The sequence below is a fragment of the Ranitomeya imitator genome, chromosome 7, assembly GCF_032444005.1.
Source record: "Ranitomeya imitator isolate aRanImi1 chromosome 7, aRanImi1.pri, whole genome shotgun sequence".
NCBI lineage: Eukaryota > Metazoa > Chordata > Amphibia > Anura > Dendrobatidae > Ranitomeya > Ranitomeya imitator.
In genome coordinates, this window is record NC_091288.1 from 164837524 (window position 1) to 164852332 (window position 14809).

Consider the following 14809-nt stretch of genomic DNA (forward strand, 5'->3'; position numbering starts at 1 on the left):
CTCTCTTTCTGTGGAGGGGTATTGGACCTACTATAATTAAAACACCTGTGGCTAGGAGGCGGGGAGTGCACGATCAGAAGGCTAAAGAATACATTTCAAAAACCTGACCTGCACATCCAAACATAGACCGAGTGTGAACAGGTGCTGAACCCAGAGTCGCCAACTCGTATATAGTTAAGTAAAAAGGGCAGCACACTGCAGCGCCAAAACATGCAAACTTGAAAACACGAAATTTGAACTGCATTACTGCACTAGAAATATGAAAAATGAGAGCTTTTAGCGCATAAAAATGGCCATATTTATGTGTACCTCGTAGCCACTTTACGGCATCTCTCTTATACGAGGTCCTACGCTTGACCTACCTCACCGAGAATAAACGTCTCCATCTGAATGGGTACATGTGAAACCTCTTCTTGGACTCAAATTCTCTCTTTCTGTGGAGGGGTATTGGACCTACTATAATTAAAACACCTGTGGCTAGGAGGCGGGGAGTGCACGATCAGAAGGCTAAAGAATACATTTCAAAAACCTGACCTGCACATCCAAACATAGACTGAGTGTGAACAGGTGCTGAACCCAGAGTCGCCAACTCGTATATAGTTAAGTAAAAAGGGCAGCACACTGCAGCGCCAAAACATGCAAACTTGAAAACACGAAATTTGAACTGCATTACTGCACTAGAAATATGAAAAATGAGAGCTTATAGCGCATAAAAATGGCCATATTTATGTGTACCTCGTAGCCACTTTATGGCATCTCTCTTATACGAGGTCCTACGCTTGACCTACCTCACCGAGAATAAACGTCTCCATCTGAATGGGTACATGTGAAACCTCTTCTTGGACTCAAATTCTCTCTTTCTGTGGAGGGGTATTGGACCTACTATAAATAAACACCTGTGGCTAGGAGGCGGGGAGTGCACGATCAGAAGGCTAAAGAATACATTTCAAAAACCTGACCTGCCCATCCAAACATAGACTGAGTGTGAACAGGTGCTGAACCCAGAGTCGCCAACTCGTATATAGTTAAGTAAAAAAGGCAGCACACTGCAGCGCCAAAACATGCAAACTTGAAAACACGAAATTTGAACTGCATTACTGCACTAGAAATATGAAAAATGAGAGCTTTTAGCACATAAAAATGGCCATATTTATGTGTACCTCGTAGCCACTTTACGGCATCTCTCTTATACGAGGTCCTACGCTTGACCTACCTCACTGAGAATAAACGTCTCCATCTGAATGGGTACATGTGAAACCTCTTCTTGGACTCAAATTCTCTCTTTCTGTGGAGGGCTATTGGACCTACTATAATTAAAACACCTGTGGCTAGGAGGCGGGGAGTGCACGATCAGAAGGCTAAAGAATACATTTCAAAAACCTGACCTGCATATCCAAACATAGACTGAGTGTGAACAGGTGCTGAGCCCAGAGTCGCCAACTCGTATATAGTTAAGTAAAAAGGGCAGCACACTGCAGCGCCAAAACATGCACACTTGAAAACACGAAATTTGAACTGCATTACTGCACTAGAAATATGAAAAATGAGAGCTTTTAGCGCATAAAAATGGCCATATTTATGTGTACCTCGTAGCCACTTTACGGCATCTCTCTTATACGAGGTCCTACGCTTGACCTACCTCACCGAGAATAAACGTCTCCATCTGAATGGAGAGAATTTGAGTCCAAGAAGAGGTTTCACATGTACCCATTCAGATGGAGACGTTTATTCTCGGTGAGGTAGGTCAAGCGTAGGACCTCGTATAAGAGAGATGCCGTAAAGTGGCTTTTCATATTTCTAGTGCAGTAATGCAGTTCAAATTTCGTGTTTTCAAGTTTGCATGTTTTGGCGCTGCAGTGTGCTGCCCTTTTTACTTAACTATATACGAGTTGGCGACTCTGGGTTCAGCACCTGTTCACACTCAGTCTATGTTTGGATGTGCAGGTCAGGTTTTTGAAATGTATTCTTTAGCCTTCTGATCGTGCACTCCCCGCCTCCTAGCCACAGGTGTTTTAATTATAGTAGGTCCAATACCCCTCCACAGAAAGAGAGAATTTGAGTCCAAGAAGAGGTTTCACATGTACCCATTCAGATGGAGACGTTTATTCTCGGTGAGGTAGGTCAAGCGTAGGACCTCGTATAAGAGAGATGCCGTAAAGTGGCTACGAGGTACTCATAAATATGGAAATTTTTATGCGCTAGAAGCTCTCATTTTTCATATTTCTAGTGCAGTAATGCAGTTCAAATTTCGTGTTTTCAAGTTTGCATGTTTTGGCGCTGCAGTGTGCTGCCCTTTTTACTTAACTATATACGAGTTGGCGACTCTGGGTTCAGCACCTGTTCACACTCAGTCTATGTTTGGATGTGCAGGTCAGGTTTTTGAAATGTATTCTTTAGCCTTCTGATCGTGCACTCCCCGCCTCCTAGCCACAGGTGTTTTAATTATAGTAGGTCCAATACCCCTCCACAGAAAGAGAGAATTTGAGTCCAAGAAGAGGTTTCACATGTACCCATTCAGATGGAGACGTTTATTCTCGGTGAGGTAGGTCAAGCGTAGGACCTCGTATAAGAGAGATGCCGTAAAGTGGCTACGAGGTACACATAAATATGGCCATTTTTATGCGCTAAAAGCTCTCATTTTTCATATTTCTAGTGCAGTAATGCAGTTCAAATATCGTGTTTTCAAGTTTGCATGTTTTGGCGCTGCAGTGTGCTGCCCTTTTTACTTAACTATAAACATATATTTATTATGACATAATTTGTGTAATACAATAGTTAATAGCTGCTATAGTTTTACGCCATAAACAGTATATATTAACATAGATAATATATATATATTTAGCTGTCTTACATGTGATACATGAAAGATAAATATCTTTGTACCGTGTTACAATGACATTTTTCCCTATCTAAAAGCAAAAAGGCGCGCCTAATTACCCATGATGAGGTGAAGAGCAGGGCCATTATCGGCTATCGGCTCCACGGCTTCAATGCGCTCATATTTCTGCGTTATGAAAATATTGCGCCAATCGGGCGACATACACGGCTCTTAAATAAGAAAGAATGCATGAATATATAATTAATATAAATTACTTATAATATAATGACTCAATCAGAATGAGTCAATACTCTGTACATTATACGCGTATAATACCTAATTGTGTGCTTGCAAGAAGAGGGCTGCATTGATCGTGAGGGTATTGGGCTTCCATCTTAAATAAATAGGGGGAAAAGTTTTATCTATAACTGCTCCGCCAATAAATACAGTTTAAAACTACGTTACAAAAATATGCGTTACAGGCAATGATAATATTAAGCCGCAAATAAAACAGTAAACACTTACTTTTTCAGAGAGTAGCGCAGCTGTTCAGAGGCCCTACATTAAACACTTACTTTTTCAGAGAGTAGCGCAGCTGTTCAGAGGCCCAGAAAAATGGTGTTTAAGATTCTGCTTCTCAAGCTTGGAGGAACTATCCATGTATTTAAAGAGAAATTACCTCCCACCGTGACCACACCTACAGGGAATCCGCATTATACGGCACCCGTGACTAATTGCTAACACATGTCAGATAGCAATGGTGGTTATGCCCCCGCCAATGCATCTAGCTGTCAGTATAACACTAACTTATTAAACAAATAACATCCTTAATTATGGTTTTAGAGATGCATAGTTAAATATAATTAAGCATTTGCGAATAATAAGCCAACTGTCTTATATACTTACATTTAGAATAGTTCTTCTTTTAGTCTAGTCTGGCTTCTGGTGGATGTCTGCTGTACTATAGTGGTACAGCCAGCTGTATTTATCCTGAGTGTCAGAAAACAAGCCAGCTGTTAACACCCAGAAACACACCCAGTTACGCACCACCACACGCCTTCTGTTTACACCCAGAACACAGGCATACATGCAATTAATGCATGTATTAACTCAGTATTATACGCGTATAATGTACAGAGTATTGACTCATTCTGATTGAGTCATTATATTATAAGTAATTTATATTAATTATATATTCATGCATTCTTTCTTATTTAAGAGCCGTTTATGTCGCCCGATTGGCGCAATAATTTCATAACGCAGATGTGATTCCTTTTTGCTGGTTGCTCTAGTGGGCTGATATTACTCCTCATGTTCCATGAGTTGGAACATGAGTTCAAGTAATTTCAGGATGGTTTTTTGTAGGGTTTTTCGCTGACCGCGCAGTTCACTTTTCTATCCTCTGCTATCTAGCTTTAGCGGGCCTCATTTTGCTGAATCTGTTTTCATAACTACGTATGTGCTTTCCTCTCATTTCACCGTCATTACATGTGGGGGGCTGCTATTTCTGTGGGGTGTTTCTCTGGAGGCAAGAGAGGTCTGTGTTTCTTCTAATAGGGAAAGTTAGTTCTTCGGCTGGCGCGAGACGTCTAGAATCATCGTAGGCACGTTCCCCGGCTACAGCTAGTTGTGTGTTGAGGTTCAGGATCGCGGTCAGCTCAGTTTCCATCACCCTAGAGCTTGTTTTGTTTTTTGTGCTTGTCCTTTTGTGATCCCCTGCCATTGGGATCATGACAGTATAGCCGGCCAAAAAGTGGTAATTGTATTGGCTGAAGTAGGAGGAAAAGTAGTCTGAGGAAGTTTTTTTTTTTTTTTTTCCCCTCAGAGTTTGCTGCATAGCCTTAATTGCAGCCTGGCTGCGTCTTACCTCCTCTTAATCCTTGAATGGCTCTGACCTCAGCTGTTTATCATGGACGTCCAGAGTTTGGCTTCCAGCCTGAATAATCTTGCTGCTAAGGTTCAAAATATACAAGATTTTGTTGTACATGCTCCTATGTCTGAACCTAGAATTCCTATCCCAGAGTTTTTTTCTGGAGATAGATCTAGTTTTCTGAATTTTAGGAACAATTGCAAGTTGTTTCTTTCTTTAAAATCTTGCTCTTCTGGAGACCCTGCTCAGCAAGTCAAGATTGTTATATCTTTCCTGCGGGGTGACCCTCAGAATTGGGCATTTGCATTGGCACCAGGGGATCCTGCGTTGCTCAATGTGGATGCGTTTTTTCTGGCATTGGGTTTGCTCTATGAGGAACCTAACCTAGAGATTCAGGCTGAAAAAGCTTTATTGGCTCTCTCTCAGGGGCAAGATGAAGCAGAAATATATTGTCAGAAATTTCGGAAATGGTCGGTGCTTACTCAGTGGAATGAGTGCGCCCTGGCTGCAAGATTCAGAGATGGCCTTTCTGAGGCCATTAAAGATGTCATGGTGGGGTTCCCTGCGCCTACAGGTCTGAATGAGTCTATGACTATGGCTATTCAGATTGATCGGCGTTTACGGGAGCGCAAACCTGTGCACCATTTGGCGGTGTCTTCTGAACAGGCACCTGAGACAATGCAATGTGATAGAATTGAGTCCAGAAGTGAACGGCAAAACTATAGGCGGAAAAATGGGTTGTGTTTTTATTGTGGTGATTCAGCTCATGTTATATCAGCATGCTCTAAACGCACAAAAAAGGTTGATAAGTCTGTTGCCATTAGTACTTTACAGTCTAAGTTCATTCTGTCTGTGACTCTGATTTGTTCATTATCAGCCATTTCCGTCTATGCCTATGTGGATTCAGGCGCTGCCCTGAGTCTTATGGATTGGTCATTTGCCAACCGCTGTGGGTTTAGTCTGGAACCTCTGGAAGTCCCTATTCCTTTGAAAGGAATTGACTCTACACCTTTGGCTATGAATAAACCTCAGTACTGGACACAAGTGACCATGCGTATGACTCCCGTTCATCAGGAGGTGATTCGCTTCCTGGTACTGTATAATTTACATGATGTCTTAGTGCTTGGTCTGCCATGGTTACAAACTCATAACCCAGTCTTGGACTGGAAAACGATGTCTGTGTTAAGCTGGGGATGTCAGGGGGTTCATGATGATGCACCTCCGATTTCTATCGCTTCATCTACTCCTTCTGAGGTTCCGGTATTTTTGTCTGATTATCGGGATGTTTTTGAGGAGCCTAAGCTCAATTCGCTTCCTCCTCACAGGGATTGCGATTGTGCTATAGATTTGATTCCTGGCAGTAAATTTCCTAAAGGTCGTTTGTTCAATCTGTCAGTGCCAGAGCATACTGCTATGTGGGATTATGTTAAGGAGTCCTTGGAAAAGGGACATATCCGTCCATCTTCGTCCCCTTTGGGAGCAGGTTTTTTTTTTGTGGCCAAAAAAGATGGTTCCTTGAGGCCTTGTAGAGATTACCGTCTTTTGAATAAGATTACAGTTAAATATCAGTATCCTTTGCCATTGTTGACTGATTTGTTCGCTCGCATTAAGGGGGCTAAATGGTTCACTAAGATTGATCTTCGGGGTGCGTATAATCTTGTGCGGATAAAGCAGGATGATGAGTGGAAAACCGCATTTAATACGCCTGAGGGCCATTTTGAGTATTTGGTGATGCCTTTTGGACTTTCTAATGCTCCTTCTGTCTTCCAGTCCTTTATGCACGATATTTTCCGTGAATATCTGGATAAATTTATGATTGTGTATTTGGATGATGTTTTGGTTTTTTCGGATGACTGGGAGTCCCATGTTCAGCAGGTCAGGAAGGTGTTTCAGGTCCTGCGGGCCAATTCTTTGTTTGTAAAAGGTTCAAAGTGTCTCTTTGGAGTCCAGAAGATTTCTTTTTTGGGGTATATTTTTTCCCCTTCTACTATTGAGATGGATCCCGTCAAGGTTCAGGCTATTTGTGACTGAACGCAGCCTACATCTCTTAAGAGTCTACAGAAGTTCTTGGGCTTTGCTAATTTTTATCGTCGTTTCATCATAACTAATTTTTCTAGTGTTGTTAAGCCTTTGACGGATTTGACTAAGAAGGGTGCTGATGTTGCTGATTGGTCTCCTGCGGCTGTGGAGGCCTTTCAGGAACTTAAGCGCCGGTTTTCTTCTGCTCCTGTGTTGCGTCAGCCAGATGTTTCGCTTCCTTTTCAGGTTGAGGTTGATGCTTCCGAGATTGAAGCGGGGGCGGTTTTGTCACAGAGAAGCTCCGATTGCTCAGTGATGAAGCTATGTGCGTTCTTTTCTAGAAAGTTTTCGCCCACTGAACGGAATTATGATGTTGGTAATCGGGAGCTTTTGGCCATGAAGTGGGCATTTGAGGAGTGGCGTCATTGGCTTGAGGGTGCTAGACATCGTGTGGTGGTCTTGACTGATCACAAAAATCTGATTTACCTTGAGTCTGCCAAGCGTCTGAATCCTAGACAGGCTCGTTGGTCACTGTTTTTCTCCCGTTTCGATTTTGTGGTTTCATACCTGCCAGGTTCAAAGAATGTGAAGGCGGATGCTCTTTCTAGGAGTTTTGTGCCTGACTCCCCTGGAAATTCTGAGCCCACTGGTATCCTTAGGGATGGGGTGATTTTGTCGGCTGTCTCCCCAGACTTGCGACGTGCTTTGCAGGAGTTTCAGGCGGATAAACCTGATCGTTGTCCGCCTGAAAGACTGTTTGTTCCGGATAATTGGACCAGTAGAGTCATCTCCGAGGTCCATTCTTCTGCGTTGGCAGGTCATCCTGGAATATTTGGTACTAGAGACTTGGTGGCCAGGTCTTTTTGGTGGCCTTCCTTGTCGAGGGATGTGCGTTCTTTTGTGCAGTCTTGTGAAGTTTGCGCTCGGGCTAAACCTTGCTGTTCTCGGGCCAGTGGATTGTTGTCACCTTTGCCTATTCCGAAGAGGCCTTGGACGCACATTTCCATGGACTTTATTTCGGATCTCCCTGTCTCTCAAAAAATGTCCGTCATCTGGGTTGTGTGTGACCGCTTTTCTAAGATGGTTCATCTGGTACCCTTGCCTAAGTTGCCTTCCTCCTCTGAGTTGGTCCTTCTGTTTTTTCAGAACGTGGTTCGTTTGCATGGGATTCCGGAGAACATCGTTTCTGACAGGGGATCCCAGTTTGTGTCTAGATTTTGGCGGACGTTCTGTGCTAAGATGGGCATTGATTTGTCCTTTTCGTCTGCATTCCATCCTCTGACGAATGGCCAGACGGAACGAACTAATCAGACCTTGGAAACTTATTTAAGGTGTTTTGTTTCTGCTGATCAAGATGACTGGGTTACCTTTTTGCCGCTTGCCGAATTTGCCATTAATAATCGGGCTAGTTCTGCTACCTTGGTTTCTCCTTTCTTTTGTAATTCTGGGTTTCATCCTCGTTTTTCCTCTGGTCAGGTGGAGCCTTCTGATTGTCCTGGAGTGGACATGGTGGTGGATAGGTTGCATCAGATTTGGAGTCATGTGGTGGACAATTTGAAGTTGTCCCAGGAGAGGGCTCAGCAGTTTGCTAATCGCCGTCGCCGCGTGGGTCCTCGACTTCGTGTTGGGGACTTGGTGTGGTTGTCTTCTCGTTTTGTTCCTATGAAGGTCTCTTCTCCTAAGTTCAAGCCTCGGTTCATCGGTCCCTATAGGATCTTGGAAATTCTTAACCCTGTGTCGTTTCGTTTGGATCTCCCGGCATCGTTTGCTATTCATAATGTGTTCCATCGGTCGTTGTTGCGGTGGTATGAGGTACCTGTTGTTCCTTCGCTTGAGCCTCCTGCTCCGGTGCTGGTGGAGGGAGAATTGGAGTATGTTGTGGAGAAGATCTTGGATTCTCGTGTTTCCAGACGGAGACTCCAATATTTGGTCAAGTGGAAGGGTTACGGTCAGGAGGATAATTCTTGGGTGGTTGCCTCTGATGTTCATGCTGCTGATTTGGTCCGTGCATTTCATAGGGCTCATCCTGGTCGCCCTGGTGGTTCTCGTGAGGGTTCGGTGACCCCTCCTCAAGGGGGGGGTACTGTTGTGGATTCTGTTTTTGGGCTCCCTCTGGTGGTTACAGATGGTACTGGGTGACTTGTGTTCTCTGCGGTCTCTAGTGTCCACCTGTTCTATCAGGATATGGGAGTTTCCTATTTAACCTGGCTTTCTTGTCATTTCCTCGCCGGCTATCAATGTAATCAGTGTGTCTTGTTACATCTGCTTCCCGCTTCTGTATTCTTCAGGACAAGCTAAGTTTTTGATTTTCCTGTTCCACGTTTTGCTTAATTTTTGTCTTAGTCCAGCTTGCAGATATGTGATTCCTTTTTGCTGGTTGCTCTAGTGGGCTGATATTACTCCTCATGTTCCATGAGTTGGAACATGAGTTCAAATAATTTCAGGATGGTTTTTTGTAGGGTTTTTCGCTGACCGCGCAGTTCACTTTTCTATCCTCTGCTATCTAGCTTTAGCGGGCCTCATTTTGCTGAATCTGTTTTCATAACTACGTATGTGCTTTCCTCTCATTTCACCGTCATTACATGTGGGGGGCTGCTATTTCTGTGGGGTGTTTCTCTGGAGGCAAGAGAGGTCTGTGTTTCTTCTAATAGGGAAAGTTAGTTCTTCGGCTGGCGCGAGACGTCTAGAATCATCGTAGGCACGTTCCCCGGCTACAGCTAGTTGTGTGTTGAGGTTCAGGATCGCGGTCAGCTCAGTTTCCATCACCTTAGAGCTTGTTTTGTTTTTTGTGCTTGTCCTTTTGTGATCCCCTGCCATTGGGATCATGACAAATGGCCCTGCTCTTCACCTCATCATGGGTAATTAGGCGCGCCTTTTTGCTTTTAGATAGGGAAAAATGTCATTGTAACACGGTACAAAGATATTTATCTTTCATGTATCACATGTAAGAAAGCTAAATATATATATATATATTATCTATGTTAATATATACTGTTTATGGCGTAAAACTATAGCAGCTATTAACTATTGTATTACACAAATTATGTCATAATAAATATATGATTAGATTAATAAAACAAATAATAGCGGTAGCCACCAATATAATACTGAATTATTAATATATAGCGACATAAGTCTTGCTATATTAATTTTACACCGCAAATATGTTTATGCCGTAAAACTATATTATACTCTGTCAGTTGCTTTAATCCTCTGTATGTAAACACGAACTGCGCGCAATTTCTCATACAGATACTGACACGAAGACATCGGCCGTTATGGCTGAAAACTGGTGTGTTCCCGAGCCATGCGATATGCTGGATTCAGACGTGGAGATCGTAGATGTCATGAACCCTGCAATTTCATTGATACCCGATGCGCCTAAAAGACGCGGCAGCTCGTTACGCAGGTGTTTCAAGAATAGAAAAGGTATCTGTTCACTTGAAATACAGGCGATTCTCACTTTTGTGTAATGCTCATATTTACTTACAGCTGCTAACTAACTGTCAGAAAATTCATTTTGAAAAAAAAAAAATATATATATATATATATCCGTCTCAACGCTGCAGTTTTGTGTAGAAAATCAATTCTGTGTTAGCTAATCGTTATATTTTTACTTACACCCGCTAATCTAGTTGCCCGGAAAATACAGCTTGAAAAAGAGAATATTCCCATCTCGGCGAGTTTGAGCATTGCGCCGCCCGTTTAACCAGGAGCTGTTGTGGGGCAATTCCCGCTTCATACTTGTAAGTATATATCTGGGTTGCTATATACAGGTTTATGTAAATATTGTTACAATGATTTCATGGGTAACTGTCCCCGTTAACTTTTCAAATATTACGCAGGATCATAGCTAAGCGTCGCCGTTTAGCTCTTCCAATTTTGCTCCGTTTCGCGGCTAACCGCCACTTGTATCTTTTCTTTTAGATACGTCGCCTCTTCAGCAACGAGTTTTGCACCGGCGTAATTACGGCGCTGCAGAGAATCAACCACAAAGAGCTAATATGGCGGCGAGAACAACATCTCTTTCGCCCATCTGTGCTGTGGATCGTGATGCCTGCTACGCGGCACCAAAACAACCCGGGAATCCAAGCCCCAAGATTCCCCATCAGAAATATACCAACGTTTCAAGAGAGAGACGTGCATCGCAGAACGCTAGTCCCTGCATAACTCGGGACGCCAATAGCGCAATCGCCATACCGCAAGTTACTCCTGAAAACAGAGAAATTGAACAGCTCTCCGAGGGTATGTGGTCACCCATAGACCCCCTCAATATACCTGTGTGCCAGACACCAATAGAAATGTAAAAAAGCTTTAAAAGTCTGCATATGTTAGCTGTCTTTGAATAAAAAGGAGTCAAATTATAGACAGCACAGGCAAAGTGCATAAACATAATAACATAAATAAGTCCTAAATGCCTATTTCTTGTGTGTGTGTGTTCTGTGTGTTTGTTGTGTGTGTTGTGTGTGTCGCATGTGTTGTATGTGTTCTGTATGTTGTGTGTGTATGTTTGTCGTGTGTGTTGTATGTGTTGTGTGTGTTTTGTATGTGTTCTGTATGATGTGTGTGTATGTTTGTCGTGTGTGTTGTATGTGTTGTGTGTGTTTTGTATGTTATGTGTGTTTGTTGTGTGTGGGTTCTGTGTTGTGTGTGTGTGTGTGTTCGTGCCTGCCTGACTGAGATTTTACACAAAAACAAGAAAAACAGTAATACATGTGCAAAAGTAACACCAGGAAAATAAAATACCGCAACATAAGTAAACTAGATAATATTCATATTTTTAAAGAATCCAGTAATACATGTGCAAAAGTAACACCAATAGAAATGTAACACCATTAGAAATGTAAAAAAGCTTTAAAAGTCTGCATATGTTAACTGTCTTTGAATAAAAAGGAGTCAAATTATAGACAGCACAGGCAAAGTGCATAAACATAATAACATAAATAAGTCCTAAATGCCTATTTCTTGTGTGTGTGTGTTCTGTGTGTTTGTTGTGTGTGCGTTGTGTGTGTCGCATGTGTTGTATGTGTTCTTTATGTTGTGTGTGTATGTTTGTCGTGTGTGTATGTGGCCACCCATAGACCCCCTCAATAAACCTGTGTGCCAGACACCAATAGAAATGTAAAAAAGCTTTAAAAGTCTGCATATGTTAGCTGTCTTTGAATAAAAAGGAGTCAAATAGAAATGTAAAAAAGCTTTAAAAGTCCGCATATGTTAGCTGTCTTTGGATAAAAAGGAGTCAAATTATAGGCAGCACAGGCAAAGTGCAAAAACATAATAACATAAATAAGTTCTAAATGTCTATTTCTTGTGTGTGTGTGTGTGTGTGTGTGTGTGTTTGTTGTGTGTGTGTGTTGTGTGTGTGTGTTGTGTGTGCCGCATGTGATGTATGTGTTCTGTATGTTGTGTGTGTATGTTTGTCGTGTGTGTTGTATGTGTTGTGTGTGTTTTGTATGTTATGTGTTTGTTGTGTGTGGTTCTGCGTTGTGTGTCTGTGTGTTTGTGTGTTCGTGCCTGCCTGACCGAGATTTTACACAAAAAACAAGAAAAAACAGTAATACGTGTGCAATGTTTGTCGTGTGTGTTGTATGTGTTGTGTGTGTTTTGTATGTTATGTGTGTTTGTTGTGTGTGGGTTCTGCGTTGTGTGTGTGTGTGTGTTCGTGCCTGCCTGACCGAGATACTACGCGTGTGTTTTGTATGTTATGTGTGTTTGTTGTGTGTGGGTTCTGTGTGTGTGTGTGTGTGTGTGTGTTCGTGCCTGCCTGACCGAGATTTTACACAAAAAACAAGAAAAACAGTAATACGTGTGCAAAAGTAACACCAGGAAAATAAAATACCGCAACATAAGTAAACTAGATAATATTCATATTTTTAAAGAATCCAGTAATACATGTGCAGAAGTAACACCAATAGAAATGTAACACCAATAGAAATGTAAAAAAGCTTTAAAAGATCAAGATTTTCAGGCTCATCCCTTTGTTCAGCGCGTTATCAGATTCCGCAAAGATGCATTTGTCAGCATCATGCTGTTAGCTAACTTAAAGTGTGTTTCCTTTTTTCTGATAGTGTAAAGTGAGTGCGGTTAGCTTAAAATGTGTTCTTTATTTCCAATTAGTTCTGACAATAAAACATTTTTGTACTATTGAATGTTTTTACTTTTTATATTCTGTATTTGCCTAAGCAATAATGGCTTAAAAATATCCAATGAATTTGTAAGTTTCCAAAAGTGAACCCCAATGTATAATTAATATGATATTCTGCCATCTAGTGGCCGTGATAGGTAATTGGTTATGCCACACATTTCTCAAAATGACATACACTGTAGAATATATCTGCAATTCACTACGCTTGTAACACATATTTCATCGCCCCAACTCCTGACTGCTATACATATAGGCCAAATTTACGCCTAAAATAGCACAAATAGTTAATATTGGTGTATTTTCATACACTTATCAAAACTTTGGGTTTCTACATAATTTTCTATTTATATGGACTAATTAGCAATACTATTCAGCTGCATTCTGAGATATATATATTAATGTACACTCTGCACGCCATCATGCCTGAACAAAACAGAAATGTAGATTTTTTTTTGCGAATTTATTAAAAAGAAAAACTGAAATATCACACGGACATAAGTATTCAGACCCTTTGCACAGTATTGAGTGCAATATTACACTCAGTCATGCCGTCTGTTACTGTATACCGGCTGTAATCCACATATAGTCTGTAAAAGTTCGAATTACAGTGCCATGTAAATACACGCCTAAGGTATAAGCATAATTATAGATAGCGCAGTCAGCTGGGAAATTAATTGAGAAACGAGTCCGGTGGTAAAGCTCAGCGATCTGCAGTAATTCAATATAAAATGACTATTTTCATCATGTGATAAAATAATGCAGAATTACAGAAAGCTGGAATAATATATGTGGATGTGGCAGCGCTAAAATAGAAAATGTTAAAAATGTTAGTAATTCAATATAAAATGGCTATTTTCAGAATTTGGCATTACCACTTGCCATGACCCGCAGATAACCCTACATAACCATAGTTAATGCTTAGTAGAAACACAAATAACTTCTCAGATGCCATCTACAGACACAAAAAAGAGAAAGCAAATATCAAACATGGTGCGTTATAAAAACATAAATAATACACAATGCCTGGGCAAATGACCCGCAGATAACCCTACATAACCCTACAGGTACAATACATGTACAAACAGAAAATCTGTCTCTTCTGTTTGTGAAAATAAACATTTATTGGGAAAGCGAATACAACAACAATTGACCTAGGTGTTATAAACCTCTGACCCGCAGATAACCCAAACAGAAAATCTGGCTCTTCTGTTTGTGAAAATAAACATTTAGTTAATGTTCACCATTTAGTTAATGTTCAGTAGAGACACAAATAAACAGCTTGGTGTGTTATAAGTTCTGAACTATATGGATACACTGTGAATAAAACACAGCTAACAGAATCAAACTCGAGCTACGTATAAAAATATAAAACAAATACGTGAATAATATCAAACTGCAACAAATTAAAGTATATCAAATGATATCAAAAGGGGAAATCAGCCAGCCTCAGAGACAGCTGGCTGACAGGAGGCGGGGAGGGGTTACACACTTTGATACACTTTGATAGGGGCGGGGCACCTGTCAGATTGAGTTTGACGAAAGGACCCGATGCTACACTACTCACACATTATCGTTGCTGTCCCCCATTGGGGCTCACAATCTAAATTCCATATCAGTATGTCTTTGGAATGTGGGAGGAAACCGGAGTACCCGGAGGAAACCCACGCAAACACGGAAAGAACATACAAACTCTTTGCAGATGTTGTCCTTAGTGGGGCTTGAACCCAGGACTCCAGCGCTGCAAGGATGCTGTGCTAACCACTGCGCCACCGTGCTGCCCACTAATGCATCAGGTGATCATTTAAAGGATGGTGGGAGTGGTCACCACCCACATCAGCTGACCTAGCAACTCTGCAGTTGCAGCATGCTGCCAGCAAGGGAAATTGACATTAACCCCTCCTGGCCTGAAGGGAAAAAAAGCTATATTTAAACTCTAGTGGAACCAGAGCTGCCACGC